Genomic DNA, 13,587 nt, shown 5'->3' with positions numbered 1-13,587 from the left:
TGTAAACTGTAATGTAGTTACAAATAGAAGTAATTAATTTTTTAGACTGATTTTAAGCAATGGTCAGTGTTGTACATAAGGGGTTATTTGTAAAGACTGGCTCAAATCTGTGTGTTTCTCTAAATAGTTAAAATGCAATGGTGGTATGTGTGTGTGTGCAGGTTATATACAGTTTTGAACATGAACAGGAATAGTGATTTTAATTAAATGGAATAACTTTTTCATTACTAGTTCTCTGAAGAAGATATGAAATGGGATACTCCCTATTGGGTGTATTCACTAACTATACCAATTCCTGAAAATACATGATTATATATTCCAAATATTTCTCAGTGATATTTGTATCAAATTGCACTGTGAAGACTTTATAAAATATACTATATTATAATATAACAACAGTGCATATTGAATAATTCTGCAATTGAGATATTTCAAAAATATTTTTAATTACACATCAAAAATTGAGACTTTAAAATCTGTTTTATGAAACAGTTGTGTACCTTCAAGTAACTTAAATAAATATACTGACTTTTACTTTCTACAAATTGTCGTAATTATAATCTGACTAATATTGCATATGATAAAATTACAATATACTCCACACTTGAAGCCTAATTATAAAAACACATGGTGTTTACAAACATTTCTCAGCAAAAGTACAGTTCAAAATATGGTAGAAAAGATGACTTGAGAGCAGCACTGATGCATGTTACTTAGGCTTACAGAATCCTGCAGTAAGACAAGAACAAAAAATAACAGACTTGTAACATTAATAAGTATTGAAAACATGTTATTCAGACTATAGAAAAACACAGGGATTTTACCTGTACATGATAATAACAAGTCACAGCTAAAATTCAAACAAAGATATGTACAGGCACACAGTTCACTGATTAATAAAATTTCTTTTGGGAACTGGCTTTTCTTTGAAGGCATGACAAATTAGTAATACTACTTTGAACTTGTTTAACAGTTCTTGATCACACTTGGCTTCACTTTCTCCACATTGACAGTGTATGTCTAGAATCCTCAGAGATGATGCATAGGATGGAAATTCCACAGAGGGATCTGCAATCCAACTATATTCTTACAAGTACAGTGTCATGATGTGCATCACCTGTAATAAAAATAACAATAAAATATTCTTTTTCCTTCACTTAGAATGCATGCTGAAAGTGTTGACAGTTTGAAAATTGTTGAATGGTTAAAAAAGCTGAAAATAACTTTTTCATATGGTGATGGAGCTGCAAATGTCATCATATTTCTCTAGAATCTGTTTCAGGGAGCACTGTTCTTGGGTGGTCATGCCCTTCTTTCTGTAAATACAACTTAGTATGCAACATTAACCACACTGTCATTCTCATTTTATGGGCTGTAAGGAAATAAAAAACACAACATCATTATTTCATACAATACTGAGATATTTTGATATGCAAGCTTGAGGAGAGACATAATAAGCTCTGCTGGATTAGTCTAACAGTGAACAGTTGCATTTATACCAGCAATTAATGTGTCTAGATCCAACTCCTTCAATAAACTAATCAAAGACATCTTAACTCCATGATAAATTATGTAATCAACAGTGATATGATGCCATTAAGTACTAGAATATCCTTTAACTCAGTAGCATGATGAAATAAATAAATTTGTTGGAAGATTGAATCCAAGACTGTCACCTGTCCTTTATAAAAACTTGTATCACTCTCCAGAATGTCAATATTTAAACAAACTTATAGTGTTATTCAACCTTTTGAATTAACATTTACAATTGACACCAGACGATAATGCTAGGAGTTGCCGTCAACACAAATACACATCTCAATATTTAAAAACTAGTTTGTGCATATCCATGAACTGGGCTGCACAATAGTGGTAATTTTGATGTGATGCACATAGTTATGTTTGAACTTTACATTGCATTTTACCTTTGTAAAGTTTGATGCTCTGACTTAAAACTTCTTTTGCACAATGCAAACAAAATAGCAGATTCACTAGGTATCTCTGTACCCTTAGTACAAAGTTTTCCCATTTGTTCAATCGTCTCTGGCTTACATATACTGAGAGAAGTGGGCAATGTTATTTTATCATTTGCCGGCTGCAGTGAACAACTAAGCCTGCCTTTGAATAAAGGAAGTTTTGAATGTTTTGCATGACCAAAATCAATTAGCAATTCTAGATTGGCTGACAAACTTGTTTGCTCATCAGTAGCGCTCTTTTGATCAGCAGATGCATTCAATGTAAGTTGATAATATGCTGCTTGAATACCATGTGGTGGTACAATTACACCCATTTTGAAGAAATGGTGTTGGAATAAAAATATCTGCTGACTTATGTGGTCAAATTTCAACTTACATTATATTAATGTAAAAACACATGCACCATTTGTCATCAATACAGTTGGGTCTTGATCATCAGAAACCCACCAAACAATAACAGCTAATGATTTAGGTCTTTCAGGATGATATCTAAAACGTAACGAACATTTTACATTCACACTTTTTTTGTTAGTTTATGAAACCCTAATATTGGTCCCCAATTGAACAAATTAAGAAAAATGAACAGGGTTCTAGTTAACCCAAATGCCTGGGTCCCATACACGCGAGAATTTGTTGTGTAGCATGAGATGTGACCCCCCAAGTACTGAATACACACTGCAAAATTCCCCGTATGAAAGGCAAACACAAGTTACTTTGCTTTGAACTTTGTACTATAACAAACTAAACAGCATACAGTTTGCAAATAGCTGTCAACAATAAACTTCTAACAGGTTTCATCAGTGACAATAAATTGCATGAAAATAAAGCCACATGAAAGTAGTACCTCATGATTAACCCATTCACCTTGGGTAGGTCAAAGTGTGCATGTTACAACCTTTCACAGAGTTACATTCAAAATTTAATTAAACTACTTTATTATCAGTGTATATGAATAAAATTGGTATCAGAACATAGATAATAAAAAAGTTTAGTATTATTTAAGTTTTGAGTTCTTAATTTTATAAGATAATATTTTCAAAATTCTCAGTCTTCCCTAGTATGAGAACTGTGACATTTGTTATCTATGTCTTCCCTCTTCTCTAATTTTTTACCACCCCTCAGAGAAGTATGAAATTTAATGTAAATTACTCACTATAATGTCATTGCTCAGTTAAAGCATAATTTACATAGCCTTCAATCTTATTTAGTTACAGAGTAATAATGAAATAGAAAATCAGACACCCTCTTGCCTACTTTCGGAACTTGATAATAGTTCTCTTTGACATTTAAGACTATTAAAACCAACAGAAAGCCAAAGTTTTTCTCTGTCAAATGATGTATTATATTACATTGTTTTCTGTACAGAGAATTGTATATTTTCCTTCCAGTTCAAACTTTATTCCCACAAGAAACACATTGATGAGTTTAGCTGAATTTTTAATGGCAAATGTCGCATAGTCAGAAAGCCAGACAAATTGTGATAGTTATGGAACATTGTTTCCTTTTTGTATGTTATTATTCTGTGTTCTTTGGTGCATTATGTAATTCAGTACCGTAATGTGAGCTGTACATTCCCCACATGATATGCAACTTATATGCTGCAAATATTAGTTTGACACAGTTCAAAGGGCGATAAAATAATAAAATTTATGTATAAATATATATATATATATATACTGTTACTAGCTCTAAGCTACTTAGCATAAACAATTGTGGTTTTCTGTTATAATTTGCAGTTATTCTAGAAAGAAAATGGGGGGAAATTTAGAATTATTTCCACATTTTGTTATGGTGGTTATGAGGTTGGTCTCATATAGAGTTAAATGTTATCCTCCAAAAGCAATATAAAATCTTGTCTGTTATATGACAGTGTTTTCATATTCCTTGAGTTATGCACATATTTTAGAGATAAATGACAAGTAGTTTTAATTTTACATTCTTCATGGTAGTTCTTTATTTTCTGCTTGAAAATAATTTGTAAGATGTCAAAGTTTAGTAGCTGGTACACAAGGAAGTTCTTACAATAATTTGTTTATAAACAACATGTTAATTAGACCAAAACAAATAATAAAGGTAAATAAGAAATCAAGTAGACACTTTTAGGTAGTACTGCCTTAAAAGAAGAAGATGTTTTCATGTTTATTGGAAATGCTGTTAATTTTATCCTCTTGCATATTGTCCTACTTTAGCACTTGCTGAGGGTAAGCAACGTGTAGTGTACCTTATAAATAATAGTTTTTTGTTGAGCATGAAAGTGCAATTAACTTCTTTAACACTGATAAAAAATCATAAAGGAAAACAACATGCAGTGTAAATTGTAAATAAAGTTTTTCATTGAACATTAACATGCTCTTTTTTCTTTTCTTTTTTTGAGTTTATTAAATCCTACCTATGGGACCCTTGAAAATCTCATTGGGACTCTTGAAAACAAAAACAGTTGAGAGTTTTGGACACTTCACTGTGGGACCCTAGTGAGAACCCTGCAAAATGAATATATTTCATTATTTTACATTTGACAATTAGCTACTGAAATACTTAAAATATTGAATCATGCCATTTTTGTCCATCAAAACAAATCCATATATGCTTCAAACTGTAAGAAACTTAATCCATTATCTAAGTCATCAAACAAAACTTTACCTGATCTTGTTCACTGGACAGCTTAACATTAAACCATCAAAGAAATGCTCCATTCCGTTTGGTGCCTAAATGACTGGGATATGTGAAAAATTATCATCAATGAAAATTGGTTCCATTTCTGGCTGAAGAACTGTGACATCATCAAACAGGTATACTAGTGGTGGTGGTTAGATTATGTTCAACAAAACATATTCAGAAATTATCTTGGTGGCTTATTCTCACTTTGTCTTTTACTCTGTTTTATTGCAGGAATTTTAAAATGTTGAATAGAACGGAGTCCATTATCATTGCCAACTGTTCTATATTGTTGTAAAGACAACCCCATGACTTGGCAAATGGATAATTGATCAGAGATAAAAACATTGATCCTTATTTCTCATCTCACTGGAATCAAGAGTTGGATCCTACCACTTTTTGTTTTCTTAAAGTAATTGAATATTCTGAAATAGTTAATCGCAATAACTAAAGCGGTTGTCTGATAATAAATTTTAAACTAGAGATAAGTATTGCAAATTATGCCCCATATGAAAGTCATAGAAAAAAATACTCATTTTGTTCCACATTCAGTTTACAGAATGTTAATTGTTGTATGTACTGGTACCGAAAAAGATTGATATGTATCGTACCTTCAAGGAATATTTGCAACATAACTGCTGTGTGCTTCCCAGTTTTTAATCTTCTGCTGATAGTTATCTAAATACCAAAGAACTTCTGATCTCTTCATTTCTGCAAGTAGGTTCAACAAGTGAATAAAAGTAGTATCTTTTTCTGGATCACAAAGAAGGGTTAGTTCTACATAGTTCAGGTTGGGGTCAATTGATTCTGCTGATATTGTCTCTTACTGAAGATCAGGGTCTTGGGGTCATTCAAGGGGACCTTATACTTGATTGGGGAAACAGATTTATTGTTTAAGATGGCAAAATCATATCTATGGTTTGATTAATATCTTATTCATTTTGTGGCCCTAATAGGCATATATTTAGGACATTCACAGATTCCTTCAAGCCATTTGATTGCTTTGACACCTCTTGTTCATGATGTAGTCCATAAAACTGTCTTTTCAGCTTTGTGTTGGTTTTATTTTCTATTGGTTATCTTATTGCAATCACCCTATATGTCTCCCTAGTGTCAGATCACCTGAGAGCTCTAAAGTGAGACTTGGCTTTTCAGAGGAAGAATTTCAATGACAGCCTGTTCTAATTTCAATCTCACCAACAACCAAGGAGTTCCCTTGTTTTGTAGCTTGATAACAAACACATGACTCAGGGTCTTTCACTGCCAATATTTGCTTTAATCTGTTCATGAGCACTTTTACACTTTGTAGAAAGCTATGTTGCAAGAGCAACATTGTTCAAGACTTGATTTCCAACCAAGTTGGATACTCTTTCTGCACATTGACATGTCAAGAAGATGTGAGCACGCTATAGAATGTACCACTTCTTTGTTCTGTCTTTCCTCCAAGCTGAGCTGGTTATGATTTGCTGAGACAACTGCACAGTGATAGTCAATTTTGACAAAGGATTCTCATTGTTATGCCCTGTGCTTGAAAGCAAGTAGCCTCATTTGGGCACAATGCTTCCAAGTCATCTTGCAGACCATATTCAAGGAGCTTTTAATTTTCTGTTAGATCAAATCTCTCCCCCAGATACAGATTTTAATGAAAGAATCTTCTTTTCATTCTTGTACCTTTTGAAGGTTGCATTAGCTTTCTGGTAATTGCATGGTAAAAGCTTTTGCTAGTAAGTTTACTCACCACAACTTTATTCCAGTCTCATGTTCTGGATCCACCATCTCTCAGAATGGGTATCTTCTTTAAACCTGTATGTCTTTCCTCCGATGCAGTTTATTTCCCTGAAAGCTGCTTGAAGGTGTCATTTGTTTTAACCACTTGCACCACTATACAGTAGTGTGTTATTTGCCAGTCAGTCAGTAGACACTAAAATGACATCACAAAAGGGATGCTTAACATTGCAGATTATACAGTTGTGATGTCAGTAAAACATGCAGATCCCATGAATCATGAGAAGAATTATGCACTCTGTAGGCTACATCAGGACATACGAACTTCAAAAGTAAGAAATGAAAAATATTTGCTACTCTTAATTTAAGTTTTAGTTACTCTTGAAACAGAACACTTTCGGGGACCATATACAAGTACATCTAGTATTTCAAGTTATTTGCAAGGTTTACCTCTGTTGATGGGTTTTGCTGATAGTTCCTCTCTAACTAGCATGTCCATGGATTTGTTTACTCTGGTACCTACAAGAGATCCCTCCTAATTCTATCCCTGTAGTTTCCTCACTGTTTGAGAGATACTAGAATTTTCCATCAGCATCTTGTCAAGCGATAACTTCACACCTGCCTTTTCTTCAGTTCCATTTGAACTACTCATTGCACAGCACACTATTGCTGTCATTCTACTTTTTGGATTTTGAAGATTATGCAAGCCATATGGGGATGATTCTTTACCATTAATTTTGATGTGTTTTATAAGTTATATTCTATTATTCTTTAATTTTAGCTCCATTAGTACAGTTAATATTTTTAATATGTTAATATATTTATTATTTTTATTATATATTGTCATGATGTGGATAATTTTTCACATTTTTTAGCTTAGTATATGGATTTAAGACTATCCACTTGAAATATTGGGATTATTGCCACAAATACTGGGTTAATTTTTAATTCTGATCTATGTAGGTTGTCTTGCTTTGATAAGAAATTAATGCTAATTCACTTTTAATACTCTATTTTTGCAAAATACTGCACATGTGCAACTTATATTGTCTACCTACAAAATCACACGATAACTTACAATAGTTTATTAACTGGGGGCTATTATTGAACCATAGTAATCATATGCTCAACTTGTTTACCTGTTTAAATAAGGTGCCACTTTGATTGATTAACCTGTTTACAACTAGCATTAATTTTTGTCAAAAATAATCCCACAATAATTTATTTGATTGTTATGAATGAATAATGGGAAGCCATAATTATTGTTCTGTGGTTGATTGTAGTAGGACCAGTTTCATGAAAAAATGCTTGGGTTCGTGCTAAAGGTCAGTCACTTGCTGGTACAAGTAAGTTTGTTGTGACCAAAAATACTATGTATCTGACTGGGAGAAAAAGTGGAGATCCTACTCATACAGATATATTAAAGAAATAAAGCTAATGTTTAATAATACCCAATAAATATTTTAAAACAAGATTGTCTCCAGTCTCAAAATACAATAAAAAATGTTTTTCTTAATCATTTTATTGTATAAAGATAAAATACTATAAGACTGGGAACAGTCTGATACACTTTACATATTTTGATGTCTTACTGAATCATAATCAGGAGTAAATACGATGTGTGAACCTACCTATTGTTTCATCTCAGATCCAGACACCAAAGAGAAAATCTCAAGCTAGTAAGTTTGCTATAGATTTTAAAAGCTGTTCAATCTGGTAAAGTTGGTAAACTTGTTTATCCAATAGACATTCGTAATGTTGAAAATGAGATAGAGATGAGTAGAACATCAGACCATGGTAGATTTGGTATGTAACACCTTTTTAATACTGACATGTGTACCTGATCATGACTACCATAAATATTGGATTTTGCCAACTTTTCTAAAATATAAAATTTCTGAAACACAGAACGAAAAGCTCATTTGATCAGACACTTGAGGCATCAATATTCTACAACAAAAAATTCAGCAGCAAAACAAACTAAACTGTTAGTGTAGAGAGAAAAAGTACACAAGCTCATATGTTTACAAGGGTCTCAGCAAACCTTACTCAAGTTAATTCTAAACAACACCAGAAAGTGATACAAGAACTATTATGCAAAATTAAGATTTACAAAAGAAAAGGATGAGCTGTTATAATCAAATTTTTACTGTGGAGGACATGGTGAATAGTGATGACAATGCCAATATTATACTGGACTCCCAAATGCTGCTACACTTAATTTTTTGTTAGAGTATCTTAGACCTACTTGTGTCGAAAAGAAACAAAAGATCATGTTAGAATGCTTCAACCTACTTTGCACCTTACCATTGATATTATACAATAAAACTTATAACTGACAGCTGATCAAGATAAATTTCATGTTTACATGAACTTGGAGTCTTGAAATGACAATAAAGAAGTGAGAATTTTTTTTGTATGTTTGGGTAATTTCACATGAAACTAAGGCTGAAATGAATTTGATCAGATTACAAAATATGGTTCTGTTAATTGTTTTTTGCCACTTGTGATTCATAGAAACAGCTAAAAACAGTAATTATCTAATTATAATTATCAATAACCATTAACAAACAAAAACAATATGGAAGTAATAATTTATGTATATGATTTGTTTGAAGCTATAACAGTATGTTGGGCCATTAATTTAAGTATTGTATTTCCACTTGTAAAATAGAGATAAAATAAAAAAATTGACAGGTTTTTATCTTATTGCCTTTTGTGAAAAGATTTATTTTACTCACAATTCTTTACCTAATACAAGTAATAAATTTTGATGTTTTTACCAAACTTAGTAGGGATGTTTTTTAAGTGACTGAGATGTTCAGATTTGCTGGTAGAAACACCACCAATATCCAAGCATCCCAGTTGATTCAAACACTCCTAGATCTTGCTACATTTCCTTAGAGAGTATAAATTAATGATCCTGATTTAGTTAGCACTGATGTTCAAAATGTTGATAGAACTGGTGTTAGGTGTTGATATGGATAACCTTCCTAATGAGCTTGTGAGTATCTTCATTAGACCTTTTATTTTTGGTTAACTATAAATAATGAATATAAATCATATTACAACTAAAAAACAGTTCAAACTGTAATCAAAATCAAACATTTCAATATTCAAGAGGCAAGCCCAAATGTTGAGGCAGTCACATACAGTATCCAGCAGTGTATTCAAATATTACAGCCACTGCACTATTGGAATATTTGACCTTGAAGGTGCCTACAATTGAGTGGGACTTGGTTATGATGAACACCCAGCACTATCAGTTGAAATTTGGCAAATGGGGATTTGAAATTTTCAAATCAGTTCTGGCTTGCCAAAAGGATGTCTGCAAGGCTCTGAAGTGACATCATATACATATGTCAATGATATAGTTGTTGCAAGCACCTCACACCTGCCAGTGGGAGCACTGAAGAGTCTGTAAGAAGCCAGCAAAAACCTTTGCCAGTGGACTGTAGATAACAAAATGTCCATCCAACTATATAAATCCTGATGAATGTTGGCTACCAGATTGCAGACAGAAGAGTTCCATATAAGAACTCCTGTTACTTTTCTATATACAAAACGAATATGTTTGCACATAGGAGAGGGAAAACTGTGGAGAGTCTAATTCTTTCCAAGTATGCTGCATCCCAAGAAGTGCAGGAGAGGCTTAAATGATCTATTGAGAGTAACAGATATGATGGAAGGGAGTATAGAATTCACTTGTGTGTATCAGTGACAAAGTCAGCAATAACCAAGCTCAAAGGATGCATAATGCAGACATGAGAATAGCACTGGAGCAGCCAACACCTCGAACACCCTTAATACTATTTGCCTGGATCACTCAATACTTCTGCATATGCTGATATAGTGGGTGTGATATGCTCAGAGTAGTACTTGAATGACTAGAATTCTTTGTTTTGTAGTAATGCTGCTTACACCAAGCCAAATGGTATTAAGATAAACAAAGTGAAGACTGGATGGAAAGGACAGGACTGGTCAGCAAAACAGAAGTCATAGAATGTATATATGAGCAGAGACTAACACTGATCATAGCAATGGATGGTTTAGTCAGGAAAGATGTGACTGCATGGACATCTACTGTGTAGAGAAATGGACATCTACTGTTTGTCATTGCCAAAACTGGGTGATCCAATTAATTCAGATTATAATGTGAGGATGTACTTATCTGGTGGACCAATAACAGTGAATATCATTACATGATAATACTCCTATCAGACTCCCTAAATATCATCATAAGATTGAAGACATGGGTAAAACTTTTAAGAAATTTGAAGGATCATGTGATAATAACTTATATTCCAGGCCACAGTGGAATATTTAACAAGAAAGTAGGCTATCTAGATGATAAGCCAACATCATTGGGCAACCTAGGAAGATCTTTGAATGATGTCATCAGTGGCATGTAGACTGATGGAATAGGAAATGATGAAACGAGGGTCCCACTGATCAACTGGAGAAGAAAAGGAAGTGGAGTAAGTGAAAGTATGTGCTACTTAAATCAAATTGAATTTTACATTATTACTAGAAAAACCTTGAGGACATTATTAGAGAAAGGAGAGCCAGTGCCAAAATACTCAAGTGTGTAATAGTAGTAGAAGTAATTATATAAAAATCACTTTATTTACTCTGGTTACCTAGGATTATATATATTAAAAATATAAACAAAAAGATCATACACAGTAATTAATAATCATACAGCAAAAATTAAAGGAGCTGGTTGCCTCAATGTGATTAGTGATTCAGAGTTAGGGATGGCTCTACCCTACCAGGACTGGGCACTGACAAACAAGCTGTGAGGAGACTTCACAATTGGAGAGAAGAAAGCCTATGCTTTGGCCAGTGCCAGACTCAACTAGTGTGTAAAATAAATATATAAAATAAGTTTTATTTTGAGGTAAATTTTCTAAAGTAAATTATCTTGATCATATCAAATGATGGTATAAAATATGATGGACAAGTGAGGAAACCTCAGAAATTATATTTTCATATTTGTACTAACTACATGAACCTTGAAAACTAATGATTGTAATTAAGAGTACATTAATGTGTAAATTTATTTTAAACCAGATATTATAGGGAAAGTCCAAGCTTAAACTATAACTTGGCTATGCAAGATAAAATTTATTAAAATCTATAATCATCCACAATAACTAGGAATAGATGTACTACAATAAATGCATTATAATTGTTCTTCCTGGATAGGAAATTAGACAAAAAAGAACATGCATCTCCACTAACTACTTATTAAAAGTTCCAACTTAGTTAAAGTCAACTATAATTAGCAAATTGTCTTTTAGTGCTCCAGACATTAGATTCTTAAAGCCAGCCCAAGTCCAAAACCTGCCCTAAAATCAACAGATAATTTTGTACAATGAGCTCTATGAATGCTGCTAGCCATTAATATAACTGACCTTAGTCATGTTCTTCATTCATGTACCAGACAAATTAAGTATTGGATATGTCTAAACAAGAGACGTGGAAAATGTGACAATGGTTATCAACATTAAGAAACATACTAGTCCTAGTTACATAACTCCTAGTCTTTTTGAACAGCTATAACCTCGTTTTATATAAGTTGCATATGCCAAACGAGGGGAAAAGATTCACAAAACTGTTGTTTGAGTATGTTGATACCTGTTAAGGGTCAGAAAGCCAGCTTGAGAAACATTGGTACATCTGCCCCGTATTTATACTAACAAATCCAGATCAGCCTACATTTTGTCACATGCTGCAGGAAAGTCATTTAATTATGTAAAAGTATGCGATTCTAAGTTATCAACAAAAATTAAGAAGGTGGCGTAAAGTTTTTTCTCAACTTTAGGTGGATGTTGTCCCTTACTATTTATGTACGAATTTTTCGACACAGTAGAAGTATGCAGTGGTTTAGGTTACTGAACCTTGCTTCTGAGTACTGACAGGCCGATCTAAACAAACTAAATCGACCAAAAAACTGTCTTTAGTACTCGAAGCGGTATTTGATATGAGTATTGCCGTTACCACCTGATACGGGTAGGATTAAGGAAACCTCCTCAATGGCGAATACATTTCAAATTATTGGGGGATGCCAAGGTCCAAAGGTCACGGCAGTAGATATATCATAATGGGGGAGAAATTTTCTGGTTTACATATAATTCAACAGCTTTTTTTATATCTAATACATATAGATCATAAATTTAGTACTGTTACGACAGCGGGGGTCACGTGACACTAGTAACACGTCATATTCTCGAACGCCTCTTCCTGAATTCTCGAGAGGCTACTAGATATGCGGTAGTCTTGTATATATAAGCCGCCAAGAAATGACGGCAAGAAGGTAATGTAATGTGTAATTGAACTGCGGACAGAGAAAGACGTATTGTTGAGCGAGCACGTGAGACGTTCGTTGTGAATTATAGCGTTTGTTATAGCGCGACTGTGGAAATTAAGTGTATTGCAAAGTTGTATTTAGAAAGAATAAACCAGTTTTATTTAAGAAAGGACTTGTATCGCTAAAGTTTTTTTCGGAAAGAAATTATACGGAAAATTAACTAACGAACAGAGGCGTAACAAATTGGTATCAGAGAGTGGGACAAAAAAAATGGAAACGAGAAGCGGCAAATCAAACTACAGCTTAGCAGATTTGATGGCAGCAATACAAGAACAGCAAAAGAAACAAGAAGAGAAATTACAGCAGTGGTTGGAGAAAAAAGAAAAGAAACAAGAAGAGAGACAATAGCATTTGCAAGAAAACCTCAAACAGTGGCAGCTGGAACAGCAAAATAAACAAGAGAGATTACAGCAGTTGTTGGAGGAAAAAGAAAAGAAACAAGAAGAGAGATTACAGCAGTGGCAACTAGAACAAGAAAGGAAACAGGAAGAAAGTCTCCAGCAGTTGCAGGAAAGTCAGCAGCAACTACAGGAAAATCAACAACAATGGCAAGAAGTACAAATGGAAAACATTAGCAAATTTCAAAGCGAATTAGATACATTAAAGGATGATTTATTGTCTTTTACACAAGGAGGATACATTAACCATCGACTTAATCAGCCCCAGACAATGGCAAGCCCCTTCCAGATCCTGCAGCTAAACCCTAATGCAGACATCTTCAGTCCGGTTAGAAGTCACATCCCAGATATGAATGTCAGCAATATGGGTGATCCAGTATGAAGGAAGCCACAGGAATTCGAGGGGAAGGCACCGTGGGAAGCATATAGAGCACAATTTGAGCTACTGGCAGAAATGAAT

At 33.5% G+C, this 13,587-nt stretch overlaps 1 long non-coding RNA gene across 1 annotated transcript in view; it reads right to left on the bottom strand.

Annotated features, from left to right (window-relative positions):
* Positions 1-74: 74 nt before the first annotated feature.
* The window catches only part of LOC111089100, a 31,151-nt gene continuing 17,638 nt past the window's right edge, over positions 75-13,587 (bottom strand). Inside the window, exons 3-4 of the long non-coding RNA XR_002613439.1 lie at positions 4,366-4,456; positions 75-1,372 (exon numbers count right to left, since the gene is read on the bottom strand). This is a non-coding gene — a long non-coding RNA (uncharacterized LOC111089100). The remainder of the gene's footprint in view (positions 1,373-4,365; positions 4,457-13,587) is intronic.

Source organism: Limulus polyphemus, unplaced genomic scaffold (assembly GCF_000517525.1).
Source record: "Limulus polyphemus unplaced genomic scaffold, Limulus_polyphemus-2.1.2 Scaffold5231, whole genome shotgun sequence".
Taxonomy (NCBI): domain Eukaryota; kingdom Metazoa; phylum Arthropoda; class Merostomata; order Xiphosura; family Limulidae; genus Limulus; species Limulus polyphemus.
This window is presented reverse-complemented; position numbering and strand designations above follow the sequence as displayed.